This window comes from Diorhabda sublineata, chromosome X (assembly GCF_026230105.1).
Source record: "Diorhabda sublineata isolate icDioSubl1.1 chromosome X, icDioSubl1.1, whole genome shotgun sequence".
In the NCBI taxonomy this organism is placed as follows: Eukaryota; Metazoa; Arthropoda; class Insecta; order Coleoptera; family Chrysomelidae; genus Diorhabda; species Diorhabda sublineata.
In genome coordinates, this window is record NC_079485.1 from 19,583,165 (window position 1) to 19,604,138 (window position 20,974).

General features: G+C 31.9%; 1 protein-coding gene and 1 long non-coding RNA gene across 4 annotated transcripts in view; both read left to right on the plus strand.

The window, feature by feature from the left end:
• Positions 1-20,974, plus strand: part of LOC130450717 (metabotropic glutamate receptor) — a 566,010-nt gene that overhangs the window by 298,795 nt on the left and 246,241 nt on the right. The gene's annotated exons all lie outside the window — the stretch shown is intronic.
• Positions 16,069-17,348, plus strand: LOC130450719 (uncharacterized). Its single transcript, XR_008910610.1, has 3 exons — positions 16,069-16,233; positions 16,335-16,498; positions 16,577-17,348. It is a non-coding gene; the product is annotated as an uncharacterized LOC130450719 (long non-coding RNA).

The following is a 20,974-nucleotide window of genomic DNA, read 5'->3' on the forward strand; positions in this document are numbered from 1 at the left end:
TAGTTCGTTAATGCAGTTTTATTTTTTTTAACGTATTGATGACCTTTTAGTCTATTTTTAAATGCTGAGAGGTTTATCCTATGTAGACAGCGTCACAATTAGTACACGGCACTTGATATATGATATTATTTCTTTTGTTTTTTGGTGTTTTAGATTTCAATTTAATGAAATATTTGGATATACTAATATAATATTTATTAAAATAATTTGATAATTGTTGGGAAGAATGGTAACGAAATTTGTTTTATATTTTGATCCTTTGTTTCTGTTTTGTTTTTTAATTGATAGTAGTATCTGCTTATCCTTTTCTTGAATATGTTATTTATAATTTTTTCCGGATAATTATATTCTTTCAATGATATTTAAACTTCATTTCGTGTCATCCTATGTCACCATAAAGATAAGTGATTATACGTTTAGCTGATAGATCTATCCAACTATCAGATCCTGAATGTAGATGCTTAGCTATTCAAATAGTAAAAACTGCATTGTAAATTATATTTGCTTTTGTAATTGGAATACGTCAAATTCAAGGTTATATGAGATGAAACGTTTTGAATGACATATGGATAGGCATTATAAGTCGTTATGGGTGCTGCTGGATTTTTATAGAAAAAATATTTAAATCAGTTTTTATTGACAAAAAGTAGTTTTTCACAGTAATTTGTTGTTGTTCATACTTTGGAAAATTCATATTTCATAGAATAGCGTTTATAGAACACATGTTTTCAAGTCAGAAAACATTTTTCAGGGTATAACTATATGTAACTTTTCTGCGTAACCAATCGGTGAGTGTCTTTTTAGTTCGATCAATGTATATGTTGTTATAATCCAAATAACGAATTTTATAAACTATGTTAGTCAATTTATTAGTTCGTGTTCTTTGTGAAAATTTTACTAAACTAACGAATTAACGAAAATGACCTTCAATGACCTCTATATGACACACCCTATTTTCATTTAAAAACAGCGCCAGTGCCAGGAGTCGGTATTCCGTCACTATTCTCTGTCCCAACCTTGCAAGATCTGCAGGCGAAGTGGCATATATTTAGGTCTCTCTAGAAAAATATAAAGTTGATCTGACCGGTTACTCTATTGGACATCTTCGTTCAATTCAAATATGGGGAAAACTTTGTCTGAAAAACTGTCTTACGCGTCTACTATTATATGGGTGTGCCCGTCCTGTTCCAATGTGTTAGTAATAATTGGGTAAATAACATTCATTTTCTATAACTGAGAATCACTCTCACTTTACTAACAACAGTTATGTCTATCAATTTTACCATTTAATACGAAGGTACACTTGTCGTCGAAAAACGTATTATACAATCTTGTAGGTTGTTATATGTATATAAAATCACTTCAAAAAATGGAAGTCGACAATCTAAACGTTTTTAATTGTAATGTGATGGAGATTCGGTCCTTGTCAATCTCTTGGACTAATAAATAATTTTTTGTTCAATGGATAGTTTTCTTTATAAAAATCATTTTTTGTTGAGGAAAACAAAATTCTGGATAAAAAATGATATTTAATAGTATAGTAAATAGAAGGTTTACAAGGTTGTTAACCATACTAAGCACACCAAAATAGAAATCACATAAAGGTAATATTGACAATATACAAATTAACGTCATCTTCCACTGATTCAAATTTATTTCTGTTTGAGATCTGAAAGCAAAAATGTATGGTAATTTAATTCTGTATGATACGATATAATGAAAGTAAACGCCTGTGCTTAAGAGAATAATGATGAAGATATTTTTGAAAGGATAGTTACTGCCATTTCTTCCATAGTATAACATATTTTACGAAGAATGGTAAGTGTCGCTACGGTTATATAACATATGTTTAATAACCTATCCTCTCTAGCTAGCCAGCTGTACTTTATAATAAAGAATTGTACGTTATTTCAGGTAATTATACTCTATACTTTATGAGAACAATAAAGTTCGCGAAAATACTTTATTTCGCATCTTTATAAAGAAATCACTTTATTAAACCAATTTTATAGTCAGATATGTACATAACGATCAAAAGTATTGTCAAGCGAAGGTTGAAACGGTGTGTCTTGCAAACCAAACATAACAGTTTCCCTTATTTGTTCACTTTATACGAGCACATATTTTTATTTTGCCGTTGAGTGTGACAAGAAAATTTGCAAATACCGGTTGATTGTTTATTATTCTTCAGCTGTGAATTATTCCTTCGTTGTTTATGATTGTAGCTTAGTCCTAGTTAGCCCCGTGAGACGCAAGAACGTGATGTGATTTATACTTCACGGACATCTTTTTGTGAAGTTCGTATACGATTTGTTTTCCTTCTCATAAATTCAGATCTATAAGTTTTAAAATGAGTCACAGTCGCTCAACCTCAACCCGATTGAGTTGATGTGGAACAAATTGGACAGGAAAGTCAGAAAGCAGTGTTCTACTTCCACTTCAAATCTTTGGAATATACTAAAAAAGAATGGAATTAAATAGACGACGAATATTTGTCGTCGAAACCGTTACAGAGAACGCCAAAATTGTGCACCGAAAAAATAAAAGTAAAAGGGGGTTGCATGGATGAATAAAAAATTTAAATATGTAATAATTATAGACTGTAGTTTTATTAACACTATACTCTTAGCTAAATATGATGTTTCAAAATCCATTTTGATTTAATTTGTTGGGTATCACGCAAACTATAGGGTGGGCAAAAACTTTTCACCGATAGTGTACACAAATTGCAGCAACTATTAATTAATAGTCAACATCCACAAATAAAGTTTTTCTGTGACGAATAGCAAAAGGCAAGACTAAATAACAAAGTATCTCTGAATTTGATAGAGAGTATATTACTTATTTACTTTAAATGTAATTTATAGAGATGATGTGCAATTGTTCAATAGAAACACTAATTTACTACTACAAAAAGTGATACTGTGTACTTTTTTCCTACCTATAACAACTAATATACTTCAATTGCAGAAAAAATGGGCAGAGGATAACTGTCTACATCATAATGCAAAGTCAAACGTTGCATTATACAATACGCCGACTACAGTCTATAATCTGTGATATATGTGGATGTCAATATTCTTCTTCTTCATTGTATTCCTGCACCTCAATAATATCCAATTCACCCCATGATATTGATATTTGTTCTTGAAGGAATTTGGGATCGAAGATACTATCTTTTTCAGCCTCTCTCCTAAGCATTGGATCAAGCTAATCCATTATACTGAAAACAAGCACCTTGATGTAGATAATTAATTATACGCTGCGTGTTCGAAGCCTTTCATTTTGAAAATGGTTTGAAATATAGAGAAACGTTTGAGAAGGAGCTTTAGTAAAGTATTTTCTCTACAATACTTACATTAAAAGCAAAATCGATTTTTAACCTTTGATCTCAATGATCTCAAGACTTCCATTTTATGTGGCTATCGAGACAACATGAGTCCAAAAATGACGGTCTTTACGAATTCTTAGTTTATCACCTATCATTCATTACTTAATAGTCACAAGTGAACTATTTTTGTTCATTCTAATAAAGTAATGGAAAATAGGCTTTTTTTCTATTGAATTAATAATGTTAATAATACGAAGTACACAGTTATTGATGATAAATAGAAAATAAATGTATAAGATTACCATGATAATACGTATGTTTATGTTAATCCAAAATGAAGTAGGACTAATAGCCTCTAGAACTCTAAGAAAAGTAAACGAATTTTTTTAAATCTTGAGAATGCCGTAAAGAGCGCCGGGCTAGAAATGTGCATCAAAATATTGAAATATAACATCGGAGCGGTGGAGGAGTTCATATACCTCGGAGCCTCGATAAACCCAAGAAATGATGTTATTTTGGACTCTCAAAATATTCACGTAAACCGAATGTCTCAAAAAGTACAAATCTGTAAGACGTTTTAATCTATGACTCTAAAACCTAAACCCTAATAAAAACGAATAAGACCATTCAGGCCATCCAAGAAAATAAAGTCTGGAGACGTAAATATAACATTGAGTTTTACAACTCATATAGAGACATAATAACAATAATCAAGATTAGCAGGTTTAGATAGGAAAGGAAGGCGTTCGAAGCTGAAGAAAGTCGAGACCACCCTGTAGGCTATAGCGCTAGTGACATGATGAACCAATGAATAATTCGTATTACCTTTGTATTGAACATAAGATAGACATTTCATTATCAACTTAAATTATTGAAGTGACTATGGTAAGGAAGTACTTAATTAAAGTTTGGCAGCAATTGTCTTTGATATTGTTTTCATATAACAAGAATATTATAATGATTTCATAATTATGTCTTTCCTTTGAACACTTTGTACCTAAAAGACCACTAAAGACCTTATTTCTCTTAAAAATTGGCTATATTCTTTTCATTTCATAAAAGCTAGAATAAACTTAATTGGTTTTTGATGGAAAGATTTCCTCTTATTCGGTAAAACTACCGAATATGAGGAAATAAAAGAATTAATAGCTTCAGTTCCAGCAAAAATGGAAAATATTTTGTAATAGTTCGCTATTACGTTTATGACAATGTGGAAAATCAATTTGTCGGAGAATTGTATTTGGTTCGCACCTTCACAAGTCTTTTCACAACGTAATAGTTAACATTACTTATTAACAGGAAGCGATTCATTCACCGAAAATCTATTGTTATGCTGGCTAAAGAAAACTGAAACATATATTGTTATGTTTTGATCTAAACTTTCTTTTGGGGACATGTCCGTACCATCACTAATAATGGAACACATTTATAATTTATATGATGAAATGACAAATAAAGATAATTATGAAATGATTTCTTTTTACGGTGCGTGAGAAAAAATCTTTTGTCGGAAACTTCTTGTTAGGAACAAAGCACAAATGAAATAAAGTAGATCACCAAGAATTTCTTGTTGAAGTTTTTCTAAACTCTTGTAATCAGATGGATAAATTCGGAGAAACAAACAAGAAAAACTAGTATTTTTGTCTCAATTCTTTATTATACGTCATACCAACCTATTTTGTGGAAATGACAAACTTCTCCAATTTCCATTCAAACAATTTTAAGTTCCTTTTCAACGCTATCTCATCCATTTTACATAATGCATTTCTCATGAAAATTCTTTCAATTTGGTATGACATGAAAACTGTAAGGTTCGCGTTATTTTTAGTGAACGTTCTCAGATCTTATTGCTCGGTAAGCACAGATATATCATTTCTGTTCAGGGATTTTAGTTCGGAAAGGCAATTAGTATATTTATGAAACACTCAAATTGTGAGAGATTTAGTACGGAGGTGTTCACGGGTAAAATTGATGAAATTGTGGCTTTTGAAATTGAATCCGTTAAAATCGTATCTCAAACATAATGCTGATAAGTGGCTGTTTATAAATAACAAATATACTTGGAAAAATATGTATAAAACGTTTTGAAAGCTGCAGATTTTTTTATCGTTTTCACTATCTGCTTTATGATCTAAAACCACCTAGTTTTGTTCCTTTCCATTTGTATCCTCTTCTTACTAGTTTGTCTCTGGTAGTCTTATTACTCGTTTTATTGATATTTGCTCCTATTTTCGCTTTTTTGAGTAGTCAGTTCCCTGGATTCCTATTCACGTGGTCTTTCCATTCTCGTCTTGTTCTTTTCCAGCTGGTATATTCTCATTTCTCACACGACTATGGATTTTCTAGCCTGCTACTAATCTGTTTCGTGTCAGTAAAAGACTTTGTGTAGATTCTGACTATGCTAGATGTGTTTGTTGCTTGGTTGTGCACTTTTTTCCCCAATTTCTGCCACTTGTTGTTGAAGTACCGAGAAATAGTGTTTGATACTTATCTTGAAATGACTACTTCTAACTTAGACACTACTCAATGAAGTTAAAGCAGATGAATGTTGATCAAGTAGTATATGGTTACCAAATTATAACTCGGACATAAGTCAACCAAGCTCCAGTAGTGAACATATCCTTAGCTTGGAAACCACTATTCATCATCTTTATCATGAATCTCAGCTTCTGGTTACAAAACCGTGCATCATATCAAGCTGACAAAATGCTTAAACTTCAAAGATGCCTACTGATTTCCTAGTTTGTGAGATGACTACCTCATTCTAATCAAAGACTCGTTTCTATATACCTATCATTCTTATTCATGACGTTAAATTCCACTTACGTTTAGGATCCAACTAAAAAGAAATCTTATAGTCATACCCAAAAACATTATTTCTATTTTGTTCGAGATTTTATTTCAAAATTACCTATACTTAATTTAAAAGTGCATCCTCTCAAATTATAACATACGTCTTTTGAAGGTTATATGAATGTAATTGATTCAGCTTGCTCAATATTCGACAATAAATTGAAGAACTACGCAATAGTCCAGTCAATAAACGAACTTTACCTTACATCAAATGCGGGCTCGTTTTTTATTTTTTGATGTTATTGGGACCATTAGGTAGTGATTAATCCAAATTTCCGTCATCCCCCCCTCCTTTGCCATCTTAAAAAACCTATCAGAAATCGGCATTTTTTTCAGTTTTCGGCCTCTAGCTCATTCCCAGTTCATTTTGTTGAAGATATGTTTACTAAATTTACAATAAATTTGATTTAAACGTTTTTTTTTGTAGGCCCAAGCGTATTCGAGCTATGAGAAGGCGAAAAAGGTCGAGAGGTGGAGATTCAGCAAATTTTTCACTTTCGCTCCACTTACCATCGCAAAAACAAGGGGAAGACTTGATTTCAGCAAAACGTTTATAAAATTGAAGTTGCAGAGAATTTAATTTTCTTTAAAATCATGTATCAAAAAAAAAATTAGACGAGCAGTGGATAGGAGTGGGGGTAAATTTAAGAAAACTAGAAGAAATGCGTTTTTTGTGATTCAGCCCTGGAGCGCCGTGTTGGTGAAAGTTTTCATTTTCGTTATATTACAACCATTTTTAAACACAGCAGTGCATCTAATTTGAACCATTTTTTGTAAAAATATGAATAGATGGGAGAGAACAAATTCGTTACATTCATTTAAAAAAGTTCTTCGTCGAATAGTATGGACAGGTCGTTGATGTTTTCCTCTTCCTCGTCAGCGACTTTCAAGGGATAGTTGTCGCAGGATTTTCCGCCGGAGCAGAACTTGCAGAAAGTAGAGCAATGCTTTTCTGCATCCACATGCTGCGAAACAGCCGGTGACACACCTGCATGATACCGTCTTCAACATTGTATTAGGGCAGGATATCTGGTGGTTGTAGTTGGAATCAAGCCCCTGTTTCCTTTTGTCCAGCCAAAGATGATCGGGTGTTTCTTCCGGCTCATCCAGCCCATCACTTGGTGGTATACCCTCAAGGAGTGGTATCGTGCTGCATCAGAGGCTGGGGGCAGCTTTTCTAGGTTTAAGTTTGTCGAAGTGGCAACAAATTTTGTGTGTATTAGGTCATAAAGTGATGGGTCGTTTTCCCCACCATAGAAGACGACCAATATTTGCTCTCATGTTTTGGAGATGTCCTCTAATGTGGCTTCTGGGTCCATGAACACATCCAACAATAATGGATTCCAACGGAACAGGGAACAAAATTTTGTTTTTCCGAACCTATAAATGTTTGACGTTGTTCACATCCACTGATGGCGTGGATAAGCAGCAGGTTCTTGGCGAAGTCATATATAAATGATGAAGTTGAGTACATGACGTCAGGTGAATTGCCTCTTCCTGGTTTTTTAAAATATATGTTTTAAAATATATGTCTTCCCCCACAATAATTACAGCGTCGTACGAAGAAGCTATCGATTTAGCAGTGGTCACAATAAGCACGTCAGCATCCTCCTCAGCTGCTTGTTCATGACGTTGGATGCTTCAAGCGTTGTTCTGAGGAGGGTCGTTTTTTATTATTATTTTTTATTACTCTCATTGGACAAGAATTGGTCTTGAGGTGTTATGTTCACTATGGCTTCATCAAATATTACATCTACATTGAAAACGAAAAACTTCCATCAACACGGTGCCCCAGGGCTGAATCAATAAAAACGCATTTTTTCTAGTTTTCTTAAATTTACCCCCACTTCTACCCATAGCTTGTCCATTTTTTTTCAATACATGATTCTCTACAACTTTTATTCTATAAACTTTTTGCTGAGATCAAGTCTTCCCCCTCTTTTTCCGATGGTAGTGGAGCGAATGTGAAAAATTTGCCGAATCTCCAATTTTCGACCTTTTTCGACTTCTCAGAACTCGAAAACAATTGGGCCTACACAAAAAACTTTGAAATCAAATTTGTTGGAAATTTAGTAATCTACATTTTCTTATATAAACATATCTTCAATGAAATGAACTGGGAATGAGCTAGAGGCCGAAAACTTAAAAAAGTGCCGATTTCTGACAGTTTTTTCAGGTTGGCGGACGAAGCAAGGATGGGGAGAAGATGGAAACTTGTATTAATCACTACCTAATGGTCCCAAACAACAAAAAAATAAAAAACGATCCCGCATGTGACGTAAGGTGAACCCCCTTTTTGAGCCTCTATTGACTGGACTACAAGAAGTAACTAACTTTTGAAAACACGGAGAATATGAAACTATTTTTGTTTTCTGCGATTTGACTCATAAACTCATAAAAATGACGACGTTGTCGATAGCCAATATTTTAGACCTTTTTTGTGTGGCATTAATTTCTTCTTCAATATTCAGCTTCAACGGCTGGAATTTTATTGGTCCATTTATCTTGATTTCAAGTAACTCATATTTAAGACTGTTGAATTAAAGTCGGGGGCACTTATATTTCATAAGTGTCACAGGGCTCATCCTTCTGAAATCAAGTTGTTTGAATTTATGCATGCGATTATTGCAGCTTTGAAGCGAGATATTTAACGATCAAAATCTGGCTATAATGTTTGCGTTTAAAGACGAGAATTATTCCAACCACACCAGCTTCACGTTAGAATAAAATGCATTCGAGTAGATAACATTATTAATGTGAACGAAGGCGTTTCCGAAAGTTAATGTAAATTCAAAGTCTATTGTCTTCAATTCCTGTACTGCTTTAATATTATAGGGGTGCCACGTCATATCAATATACCAAGTTCATTAGAGCGCGGATCTAGATACACCCGGAGAAAAAAACCATTTGACGGCTGATATTACCGAAATTCTGAATTTCTTCCATGCATCCAACTCTCTTGCGACTTTTTCCTCTCCGGTGTCTCAATAAAATACCTAACTGAATTAATACTAATACATATATATGTTACCGTGAATGACCGAAATTGGAGAATGTCGACTTTCACCGGTGAATGTCAACATTCATATAGTCGCTTGGTGAAAGATAGAAATCTTTTATTACATTGTTGTATATTCGGACCTTGTCCGGTGTGTGTTGACAATCACAGATATGCTCTGGTGGAGGTCCAAAACAGAAGAGTCAAAAAACAAATCCTTTGTTCTGCTCGGAGTCAATCAGCTTTGTCAGTCTTATGCAAGTTTTGATAACGCGAGCAACGTTTTCTTAATTTTTTTTCCGATACCCTAATTTATACCAAATGGATACTACAGTAAATCATGATCTTTTTCTTGAAAAGATAAATGCATTAATTGCGGGTAAACGAGCAGACAATTGTTTTTATTTTACTCGAGAAAAGTATTCTAAAATACTTTCTGAAGTGGTTTCTTCTAAAATCAAATGCAACACACCTTTGGATTACAGACGATTAAAATATTTTGATGTTTTAAAAATTAATGATAAAGAGAAGTTAATTGTACCATTAAAACCAGGGGAAACGAACATACAGTATTATGTTATCAATGAAGAATTGTACAGTATACTATATGAAACTCACACCAGAAAGAACATGTATGCTTAAAGAGTTGCAAGCTGAATACAAAAATATCACATATGAAGTAGTAATGTTGTATTTAAATTTATGCAAACAGTGTCAAATGAAACACAGTGCACCTAAGAAAGGTATTGTTGTGAAGCCGATGGTTAGTTCTGAATTAAACTCAAGATGTCAAGTTGATCTGATAGATCTGCAGTCAAACAGAGATGGCGAATATAAGTTTAAAATGGTGTATCAAAATCATTTAACTAAGTTTGTCCAGCTACGACCTTTGAAAACTAAAAAAGCTGAAGAAGTAGCGCATCACGTTCTTTCAACATTCTTAACATTTGGTGCACCAGCAATATTGCAATCAGATAATGGTAGAGAATTTAGTAATCAAGTCATATCCGAAATATGCGCTATGTGGAAAGATGTTAAAATAGTTCATGGAAAGCCTCGTCACAGTCAAACATAAGGCTCAGTTGAAAGGGCCAATCAGGATATACAGAATATGCCAACTGCATGGATGAACGATAACGATACAAATAAATGGTCAGATGGTTTTTCCTTTGTTCAATTTGCGAAGAACACTACATACCACGAAGGAATACGCCAAAGTCCTTATGAAGCCATGTTTGGCGTTAAAGCAAAAAGAGGCATAGCATCGTCTTTTTTGCCTGGCGAACAAATCGCAAATATTGAAACTGAAAAACAACTCGAAGAAATTGCTTATACTTCTGAAACCGAAAAACAGATTAAAGAAACTGTCAATGCTTATAAAAAAAATTTGAGCGGTGGTCATACCGAAAACCATGTTCCAAAGAAAAATATTGAAGAGGACCTACAACCTACAACGTCTTCACATCAAATTCTGACTGAAAAACACGAGTTGATTTCTACAAAAAGAGCGGACGCGAAAGAAAATCTTCTACTGCAAGCAACAAAAATGTTACAAACCACCTCACAAAAACAATTTCGTCCTGCTCAAATTGGTGATAATGTACTAATACAAATCCCTGATGTCGACCGTGGTCGTACAGATAGCCGAAATGTGTTAGCGGTTGTTGTTGAAATAGAAGACTCTGACTTCTATAAACTGGCAAATAAAAATGGTACCCTTAAGCAGCTTTACCCACGTAATCAGTTCGTAATTTGCAAAGAAAATTCACTTTCCATAGATGAGATTTCTTTTCAAGAAATTTCGCTGAGAGAAGCAGCTGCAGCTAATTCGAAAAGCGGTGGACAAGGCTGTACACGCTATTATTGCAAAAGAAAGTGTTCCACAAATAAATGCAGTTGTAAAAGCAAGGGACTCTTGTGCAATTCAAAGTGTCATAATAGTTTAAGTTGTTGCAATAAATAAGATTTGTATCACATAAGTAAGTCATTTTTTTATTACTATTATTTTCTTTTCTCATGTAGAATGTACTGTGTATTTTAAATTCTTGGTCATTCCTTTCAGAAAGACGTGAAAAAGTTACGTCCCCCTTGTGACGTTTTATAGCGACTGAATTACGGAGAAGAAAATATAAATCTCCAATATGTTCAACATTCACCATTAGTGCATGGTGAATGTCAACATTCACCGGTGTAAGTCAGAAATAAGGGTATTTAGCAAATATTTCGATCTTTCACCAAACATTTACCGGTGAAAGTCGACATTCATCAGATTTCGGTGTTTCACTTTAACATATATATAATAATTAATGCATCTACATGTTCTTGATTTTAGGTCTCTTCTATTTTAGAATTAGTTTTTTTTATAGTTTTTAAAAGAAATATAAATTTTGAGGTTTCGTTTGATGTCTTTATCAAAATATAAGGACTTAAAGACAAGTCAAAATTTATATTTCTTTTAAAAATATCATAAAAAAACTAATTTTAAAAAGACCTATATATATATATACATATAAATATATATATATATATACATATATATATATATATATATATATATATATATATATATATATATATATATTTATACATATATATATATATATATATATATATATATATATATATATATATATATGTATAAATGCTCTTGATTTTAGGTCTCTTCTGTTTCAAAATTAGTTTTTTTGATATTTTTTAAAAGAAATTCAAATTTTGACGTTTCGACTTTTCTTTAAGTCTTTATCAAAATATGATAATGATACTGACAATTTGCTTATTTATATTGATCTATAGATCCCCTTCATAATAAATATCAAAATAAGGATAAAATCACCTCAAAATAAGGATAAAATCAACTCAAAACTTTGTCCCAATAAGAAAAATTATTTTTTTCTTTGGTTCCCACATCTCAAATATATAGTGGTAATCAATTAAATTTATTAGAATGGTTCACATTCATAAGAACGAAAAAGCTTTAAATGATAAAAATGATCCAAATAATTTAAGTAAAATTTATAGCTCTATTTTGTAAATTATAATAAAAAAAATTTAATTGATTACTGCTATATATTTGAGATGTAGGGACCAAGGAAAATTATTTTTTCTTATTTGAACAAAGTTCTAAGTTAATTTTATCCTTATTTTGATATTCATGATTAAGGTGATTTATTGCTTAATATAAATACGCAAATTGTCAGTGTCAATATCATATTTTGATAAAGAATTGGCCATTTTGCATTTGTAGATTGTGATTGACGCACTTAGAATTACTTATTATTTATCAATATGCCTTCATATTTGGTTCATATTTCTGGAGAAAGAAAGCCATACAAATGACTAATTTAATTTTTTCTTGTTATTCATGCTAAAAGTTAATGCTTCTCGTTTTTCAATGTATTAATCGCAGTGTGTTTTTATTTACTTTGAGAAAATGGCTTTGCCTTTCACAATCCCAGTATTATCACCGAGAAAGCAATGATTTTAAGCTGTTCAAAACAATTTTAAATAGTATATGAGTCAAAAAATCTGAAATGTCATATCGGTGTTGGAATTTAAACAAAAATATTGTTGAAGAATTATAAAACAATCAACGCATATACGATTTAGTAACATGTTTCCAGCATTGTTTTTACATCCCTCCATCCTACCGTCCATTTGTTATCGAACTTGTTTCTTTTCAACCTCTGAACGGTATTTTTAATATAGAAGGGAAGGGAAATAATAGGAAGAGTACGTTGAAACTGCATGCACTGGTAATGTAATCTCTCGGTTCATATTCGTGGTGCACATCTTCAAATAAAACCGTTAACACTGACTGGTGGTCAGAGAACTGTTAAGAACAAGTGCGACAAGCTCAATCAGATGGGAAAAATTTTCACAAAAATTTCTTCAGTTAGAATGACATGGTACATGAAAATGCCGTATTTAATGTGACTTTTTTATCAAAAACTACAGTCCATATCAGTTATTCTAGGATTAGAGGTGAAAATTGGAAAATAGAACAACAAAGAAACTAAAATAAACACACAACAAGCAGATTCTTAAACATTGCTACATAAAAGGAACCATGAAGAGAAACATGATAAGAAATACATCTCAAAACATGAAAAACATAGTTGATCATCGAAAAAGCAGCAATATTCAATAAGTACAATCAAACAACTATCTTTAAATTTTGTGTATTTCCAGAGAATACCATTTCTACGGATTTGTATTTTGTTGGAGCTGAATATCAACCTGACGTATTTGAACCGGCTCTGTACAAATACTTCTTAATAAGTTTTACTTCATGTAACGCTAGAGGATACTCATCATTCACCAAGATAATGTTAGCTTTACTGGAAAAATTGGCTCGCTAGCCTGTTTCAATTACCCAGTCGCTTCACTCCTAAATTGAAGAAACCTTAATTGAAAGCTTCGAAAATAATTTATATTAACCCTCTCAGTTAACACCAAACATAACAAACATTTGAAGATGTACTTTAGAACTGTAATTATACGAAAACACATTCGTACTAAATATAAATAAACTTTAAAATGTTGGATGAAAAAAGTGGGAAATCAATTTCCTTCATGTTTCTGAATGAACTTGAGAAATACTATTTAGGATCAAAATGTGATAGATATTGAAAACGGTAGAAAACGCTCATCAACACACCTTAGTCATTCAGTTTATAATAGTAAAAAAACACTATAGTTTTGAAAATACGCACTCCTATGATATAAGAACTGAGAAATAAACGAAATTTATGCATATAGAGAATTCATTTGATAGATATAGTCGTATTTTCAAAGCTTCAGTGTAAGATTGAATATAATTAAAAACAATTGCTCAGTGTTAGATAGTCTATTTCGAAATTTCACCATGAACACTTCGGAATAATTTGATTTGAACAATTACATATAATTTCAGCTACATTGAATCCAACCATATAAATGATTAGAAATCATAAAGCTTATAGGAAGGCTAAAAACTACAACGGGCATACAGTTTTAGGTATCCTAGCTTCGTGGTAACAATTTTATATGGGGAAGACCATGAAATTTCTGGTAATTCTGTAGAAAGTTTACTAATCGTGAACTTCCGTGTTTCCAGTATCACTTGATTATCTCCATTAACCACACTTGCGTCTTTGACCATCTACAATTGGTGACCATCAGTATCCGCCCGTACTTCGGTGACGACTGATGAATTAGAGCCAGCACTAGCGGTGGTTGTAGCGAACGAGCAGGGCAATCGTTCAACATGTAGATTTGCTCTTTGCCATAACGGAGTATACTTTTATAAACAAACGAAACATAAAACATAGTCAATTCTCGTATGTTCTCAAAATAAGTTTCTAAATCCTCAATCGAAATAAAATATTAGATTTAAATTAAAATAACTCAGATAACGGTCAATATATATCTAGCTAAATATACGTCAATATTTTCACCATTCGTAGTGCTTTTTGTAAGTGACGTCTGAATTTCGTTCATTATAACCAAACGGAAAAATATCTTTATAAATCTCCTTTAAATGCATATGAACTGAATCTGCCTGAGTCGGATATGTACGATTCAAATCTATATAAAACAAATCGAATCTATGTGGATATCGAATCTATTTGAATCAAATTAATATAAATTGCATTGGTAGGAATCCATTTGAGTTGAATCTGTATAAATGGGATTTATGAGTACAAAAACAGACGGAATTATTTGGAAAACAATTTTTAATCACCAATTTTTTGAAAAATAACGTATCTCCTTCAGCATACTCTATTTGATAGAATTTATGCAAACAATATATATATTTATACATCAACTATTCACTAACACTTACACGCTTAACTATCCGTTAATATTTATGACACGGGTATTTTTTCAAAATTCCTATTATATTATAGGGAAGTGAAATTAGCAGCTCTTACTTCATTTCATATGCAAACTTTTTTTCAAGACAAGGTTTTATGAAATAACTCAAAACCCTTGTTTTATTTAATAATATTTTTTATCTTTGAATTTTTTCCCTAAACCACTAGCTGCGGAGAAAGAAATAAACATTATAATTTATAATTTTTTTTAATAAATTGTGTGGAAAACAGTAAAGATGTAAAATGTGATACGATTCATTATAAATGCTAGAAATAACCACCTTTATCTAGTTTTTAATTACAACTTCTAGAATGATAGGCTATTGTCACTTATTAAGAAAATTATACATTATGATGTTTATTTTTTTCTGCAGGTATTGGTTTTGGGAAAGAAAATTAAGGATGGGAAATATGTTTAAATAAAACAAAGATTTTACATTATACGAGTAATTTTAATTCATAAACCTTCTTCTTGAAAAAAGTCTGAATATAAAATGAAGTGAGGGTTGCTAATTTCAAATTTTCAAGTTTCTAGCTTCACTGAAATTTAAAAAAAAAAATATGCTCAATTTCAGGACCACCTTTTAAGAGTAAAGTACAAATCAGCTAAGAAAAGGCCAGACGCGTCATACCTGACAAAGGCCGCAATAATTTCCTTCTCTCTTAGGTCCATCCCATTTATGTGACAGTGGCGTTTTTTACGATTATTCGGTATTGTTAAAATAGAAATGCAAGTGCTAAATAGTCTGGCAACGCTGCACGTCTGCCGCATGGTCCAAATCAGAATTCGAAGGGAATCGTCGCGTAACCATGGATCTCTTACCATTGCGAGTCCCTCTACGATGTTGCCAAGCCTTTACTTAGGAAGGAAATATAAATATAAAGGCAATATAAATAATTTGCGCTTATGGATGCGCAGATGCATAACCGACCGAACATCGGACATTCAGCATTTAGTATTGTTCGTTGTTCAGTAGATAGTGTGATTTATTGTGTTTGGTGTTATTTTTAGTCTGTGCCATAGTTTATTCTATAGATAGCGCTGTTTTTGAACATTAGGGGCAAAATCGTTTTAAATAATGTCCGCAAAAAAAGTTGTGAAACCAAGGTCTTATTATACGCAGCCAAGGACGAGAAATCATAAGCAATATTATTAATTTCATGAAAAAAGAGGCAGATGAAGGAGTTACTTACAGGTATGTAACAAGATTTAATTCGAGAAGTAGGTTGAAGAAATGCGGAGTTTACACATTTTTATACATCTTTACACATATTATAAAGTCATGTACCTACTTAGTTTAAGGTTTACCGTTGCTACTATTCAATTTAAAAGAGCAAACGTGCAATGCTAAATTATGATGGAATTACAGGTGTTTTGCAGAAAATGAATAACCGGCAAATCTTGACAGAAGCAATAAGTGTAAGCAGCTTGAATCGGCTCTTTAAAAAAATTGGTTTCAGGTAATAATTTTGATTTTAAGTTGTCCATTATTACGATAATTAATACCTTGATGTCTATCAAAGAGATTTTTTTTGTAGATGGCAGAAAATGCCAGACCGAAGAAAAATTTTGTATGAATCACACGACATTCGCCTGAAACGAATAAATTACCTAAAGAAGCTGATAGAATACCGTAACGAAGGCCGCAATATATGTTATACTGATGAAACTTACATACACAGCAGCCAATAAATTTCGCTTCCCCTAAAGTACAAACTAGACGAACTGTTACAACAACATGGGCACCGTGTACTACGTTTACCTCCTTATCATCCAGAACTAAACCCGATCGAAAAAATCTGGGCATTAGTAAAAAATTGGGTAGCTGCGCACAATACAACATTTAAACAACATTTTGCCTAGCACCCGCTAGGCAAAAATTTGAGGAGGTATCGGAACAAGAGTGGTACAATATTTGCCAACATGTTAAAAATATGAGAATAACCTTATACAAAAAGAGCACATCTTAGATCACTTAATATTTACAGTAAAGTAAATACGGGTTCATCGGAAGAAAGTGAAGACAAAAACAGCGAGGATACTGATAGTTCATTAGAGGATGAACTAGAATGTTCGTCTCTAGTTTCTGATAGCGAATTTTTTTTAATTAACGACATAGATAAAATATTACACTCAACGTGTGCAAAAACTGTGTTTATTATAAACATACCATGCACACCAAACCTCTATGCAATAAACAGTTGCTATTTCTATAAGATACTGTATCTATATCCTACTGTAATATATGTTTATATCCTTGAAATATATTTTTTTTGTACTTTTTAATCTAATAAATGTTTTGTTGCGAAATGCATTAATTTTTATTTAAATAAGAACCTACGCCACATATATATCAGTCTGAAGCGACAGAGAGGGAATATTTTAAAGTGAGGCAGACGATTACTAATTGATGACGCCTGTGGTATTTTCTTAGTTGATTCGTACTTTAATATCTCGAAAAAGGGTGGGATGAGAAAATTTTGTTATGGAAAAAACCCGTCTTAATTATATACGTGTAATCAAGTAATCACCTCCTGAATTTCATCGCATTAATTTATAAACAACCAACAACCTATATATATATATATATATATATATATATATATATATATATATATATATATATATATATATATATATATATATATATATATATATGTTTTAAAATTATTTTTTTCTGATAGTTTTTAAAAGAAATATAAATTTTGACGATTCGACTTTTTTAAGTCTTTAACTCTTTATATTTTGATAAAGACGTCAAACGAAACTTCAAAATATTTCCTTTAAAAATTATCAAAAAAAAACGGAATTTTTAAACAGAAGAGACCTAAAATCAAGAACATTTATATGCATTTATATACATATATTATATTATCCGGAAAAAATGATGGACATCATATTAAAAAAAAAACAATAAACAAAAAATTAAAAATCAAAACATAAACGAAACATAGAATAATTTTCCTTAACAAATGTACCAGGACTTTTTCAACAACTATCAAATTATTTTAATAAATATGATATTGCTATAAGTCATAAGGGACATAATACGTCCAAATTTTTATGAAATATTAGAAAAACATACATTCAATTATAAAGATGGAACGGAATCAAATTAATGGCAAAGAGAATTTTTTGCAATGGTTCACATACAGAGGAGCTAGAAAATTATCAATGATAAAAAAGACTCGAATAATTTAAGTAACGCTTAAGTTATATTTTAAAAATTTCAACACAATTACGAATAATTTGATTGATGCCTCCTACATACTTTTAAGATGTAAAAACTAAGGTCAAAACGTCAATTTTTACATGTTATTTCAAATTGTTTTTCATAAAAAAACCTAAAATCCAGACACGTTATCTCCTTTTGAAATTTTGGTTCCTGTTATCTGTTATAAACAATTTATATAAAGGAACAGAATAAAGGAAATAAACAGTAGTAATAAATAATAATAGGTATCGTATATTCACAGTTGAAAACATAGAATTAAATTTATTACCAATTAACAAACTAAATATATGTTTAATAAACTCTAGAAGAGTGAAGAGTACTTGTGAACGTTTTGTCAAAGTGTGGCCCTTCAGAAAACTCTGTACATAGACTACTTGAGAACAAAAATAATGTCACTAGGAGAAGAAGGGTCTTCTATAAGTTGAATAATGTCAAAGCAAAACATTGTACTTAATAACAACGCCATCGATGCATTCCTCTCCGTCAGGACTGTTGAAACGAACAGAATAATCTAGAGGATTTCACTGAAATGAACAGGAAAACTTTTATATTAATAACGTGAATGTTTTGATAAACAGTAGCCAAATTTTTTTGTATGAAAATGAACTTCCGTTATTTTTTGCAACATACAATTGTTGCTTTTGTAATATACAGTGCGGAATAGCTAAATGGAAGGTAGTAGTGTGATGTGATGCTTTACGTTAAAAATATATTTATTTCCTCCTCAAAACTGCTATCGCAAATAAAAATAAACCATTATAAATGCAGCAATTCTGCATCTGCGAAGTTCTCCAACCTCCGATTAGTAAATCGATCACTCTGAATGGACCTAACAGCAGCTACACCATAGATTTGTTTTAATCGAATTATTTATTAAGAGCTGGAGGAGCTAGTGGTATTCGTAGAATCCAAATATATATCAATTGAGTTCAGCGATGTTTTTTAAATCCAAATAATGGACAAAATATTCGTTTAAACAAGGTAAAAAGAAATGTTTTCACTGGCTTAGAAAAATTTTAATGGTCCAGGACATATCAAAGGCTAAGCTAATCGTCGCCGGTTTCTTTAGACATATAATTTCCTAGATGGTATCACAAACCCTTGACAAAAGAAAAAATATTCAAAACTTGAATGATTTAGTATAAGGAGATATATACTAAATTATGTTAAGTCCAATGCAAATAGTGATTAAATATATAGAAGTACTAGGTGAAAGAAACTACGCATGCATGAATTAGATGTTACTATTTATTAAAAGAATACCAAATCGCAATTCAACTTCTCAAATTTCATTTTTTTTGTGATCTGCTTGCTTTGTTCGAATGTCGAACAAAAAATCAATTTTCAGTAATAACGCAGTATTGAATTCATTTCATTCGGGTGTTTCATATTATATAGCACATGTCACTACCGACAAAAATTTCGTTCAATCAATTAATGTCTTTTTATGTCTTCAAGCGGGCTCTTAATTATCAACTTTGATGATGTTGATGGTCTAGTAATGTTCGCCGCAGATTCACTCACTTACGGTTCATGAAAGTATTTTTTCTGGTTGTTTTTGTGTTTCCAGTACAACAGCATTTTTATGCGACCACAGAGAGATGCATCATCGGTGTCAGCACGACCTCGTCTCTATTCAGCAAACCAATCCTAGAATAAAATTTTGTCAAACGATGTTTTTTCTCATGAAAATCCCGAATTTCTCTCTCAAACACACTCACAATTTTAGAAGTGTTAACTATCTGTTGGACCGTATTAAAGAGAAGATATTATTGCCTGAATAGACACCCCAAAAAACCAAACATGTGGAGAAAGAAAACTGCAGATATTTTCTGAATGCAAGGCAATGCTGAATTTCAGGACTCGACATTTGGAAGTATACTGGATACAACATTATCTGAACTGAAGTAGGCGGATGTCCTGAAATTGATCAAGTACTGGGAATGGCAGAACTACTAGTTTTTAGAACAGTACTTAGAAACTCAATGAGGAAGGAGGTGCATTTTTGGCAAATTATCAAAGATTCTAATTCAAGCTTATTCACTTTCAAAATATATACACGTATGTAATCATTTTCATTAAAAAATCGATTGCATAGTACACATGTGCATATTACTCTTTCTGTTAGCTTCGTCAAATGTCCCGAAATAGAGCTTTCCAGTTCATTAACTCCAGGAAATACAATTTCCTATGAACGATGATTTCGACATCTATTAAGAATCGACTCCAAATGCTAAAGTAATTTTTACCAGTCCCAAAATTGAGATTGAAAAATGATTGAATCCCTACTTTCTAGTTTATTTTTTTTATAGTGAGATATATTGTGCTGTTAAAAATGAGAAAAATGTTTCCACTGCACTAATTCATATTTAATAAAACTAGAAAGTTTCAGTAGAAGTAATTGAGAATTGGATTTGTATCATCTATCAAGTGGTGATATTCATTTTCTCTATAATGCGTCATTCGATGGCACTACTTATCCTCTCTAGCAACGTGACGTGACCGAAAACACACCGGCCAGTGTGAGTCGGTCACGTCAAGGATATATTGAAACAATCAGAAAATGAAAATGATAAATAGTTTACATCGAGACTTCATCGAGTAAACATCTGTGATAGTGAAGTGCAGTGAAAGCAGACTCGGGTAAGACCTGATAAAACTTTCTATTTCAGGTTGTGTCATATAGGCACATTCTTTATTT